Source organism: Artibeus jamaicensis, unplaced genomic scaffold, assembly GCF_021234435.1.
Source record: "Artibeus jamaicensis isolate MK-2021 breed Jamaican fruit bat unplaced genomic scaffold, CSHL_Jam_final contig_402, whole genome shotgun sequence".
NCBI lineage: Eukaryota > Metazoa > Chordata > Mammalia > Chiroptera > Phyllostomidae > Artibeus > Artibeus jamaicensis.
Window position 1 is genome coordinate 11,752,962 of NW_026521818.1, and position 2,009 is coordinate 11,754,970.

General features: G+C 42.1%; 1 pseudogene; it reads left to right on the forward strand.

Annotated features, from left to right (window-relative positions):
* Positions 1–469: 469 nt before the first annotated feature.
* On the forward strand, positions 470–987 carry LOC119065265 (ferritin light chain-like; annotated as a pseudogene).
* The last annotated feature ends 1,022 nt before the right edge of the window (positions 988–2,009 follow it).

Here is a 2,009-nt window from a genome sequence, read left to right on the forward strand (position 1 = left end):
AATTACTACCCATACAAGGTGGAGCAAAAGCAGGTTTTTAGTTGTACATACGGAAAAAGACATGTAGGTTATGATGATTATAATAGCTTTATTAACTCTGTGTTTCATGTACTCACAAATGTAAACCTACTCTCTCCCTATCCTGTATATAAGATCAATATGACAAGAAGAGTGTCAGGAATAGATTAGTATCATAGAACTTCAAATAAATTTAAGGTCATAATATCCCATTGTCTCATTCTATAGATGAAGAACTGGAGAATCAAGCAGTGTCCTTGGCAGTCCCCTGGATCTGCATCTTGCTTCAACCGTGTTTGGATGGAACAGATCCACAGACACCCTTCTTCCAGCTCCTACCACCCTCCAATCTCTTTTTCAATCACTGCCTTCAGAACCACCTCAGCCATTCTCAGCCTCTGAGACCAGCCAACATCATTTTTTGAACTTAACTCCTTATTGCCAAACAACCATGAGCTACAAAACTCATCAGAATTATTCCCCCAAGGTGGAGGCCACCATCGACCACCTGGTCATCCTGCATCCGTGGGCCTCCTCTACCTACCTTTCTCTATTTCTATTTCGACCATAATGATGTGGCTCTGGAAAGTACTGGCCACTTCTGTGAGCCGGCCAAGAAGTGTGAAGGCACCAAATGTCTCTTAAAGATGCAAAACTAGCACAGCAGGCCATGCCCTCTTCCAGAACATGCTGAAGCCTTCCCGAGACAAACGGGGTGAAACTCAGGATGCCATGGAAGCTGCCATGGCTGCAGAGAACCTGAACCAAGCCCTTTTGGATCTGCATGCCTTAGTTTCTGCCCACACAGACCCTTGTTTCTTTGACTTCCTAGAGAACCACTTCCTGGATGAGGAGGTGAAATTCATCAAGAAGATGAGGGACCACCTGACTAGCCTCCACAGGCTGGCCTGGCCCCAGGCTGGGATGGGCGACTATCTCTTTGAAAGGCTCACCCTTAAGCACAAGTAGAAGCATTTGAAGTCCAGAGGCCCTTGAGGGGCCCCTTTGCATTCCCCTGATATCTGGTTTTTGCCTGACCCTCTCCCTGAAACAACTAGGCATTCTTTTAGCCATTCTGGAGCTCTCGCTCCCTTGCATTGGACCATAACAATGCTTTTTGGCAAAAAAAAAAAAAGACAAGAACTGAAGAACCAGAGAACCTACGGTTTGCCCAAGTAATGCTGTTACCTCACAGCAGAGTTGGACAGTCATTAAAATCATCTGACTCCTTGCCAGTACACTATAATTAATCAACTGCTCTCAAACTTATCAGGAGCAAAATGGCAAGAAGGACTTTGAGGACTGAAGAAGACCTAGTCAGGAGGGCATTTATCCTCTCAGTAGAACCATCCTCTGTTACAGCATTTTCTTCCCATTAGCTACTGTACAGGGGAGACAGGAAGCAGATGTTCCGAGAGCAGGGGTGTGAGAAAGTCTAAGTAACACCTCTCTTTGATGAGCTTGGAAGGACTCAAACTGTGCTCTCCAGAGGAGTTAAGACAGCTGCAGAGATGTTACAAAGCTTTGATCCAATAGCTTGAGGCCCCAGAGTCATGAACACATCCCAGGAAGAGAAATAGAGTGAGGCTTTAAATCAAGTTTGGTAATCCAAGTCTGGGTATGGAATATGTTAAAATAAGAAAAAAAAAATGGTGGCAGATAAGAGGTTAGTGAAAAATATGCCAAATTATTTCATCAGAATTTGCTCGAGTTATGTATTTAAATATATTGAGGCTATTTTTTCAATGTTTCCTATGTTCAGCTAGTTTTTAAATGTTATAAGTGAATATGTATGTGTATAGAAGTGAATATAGAAGTGTATATAAGGTATAAAAGTGAATGTGTATGTGTAAGAGCATAGATATATATATATGTCTTTGTGGGTGAATATTTAATATATAAATGTATTTACTGATTGAAAGAGAGAGCGAAGGGAAACTACAGCTAGAGCTTGAACAAAAAACCTCATCTGAACTGGGAAAAAGTAAAAT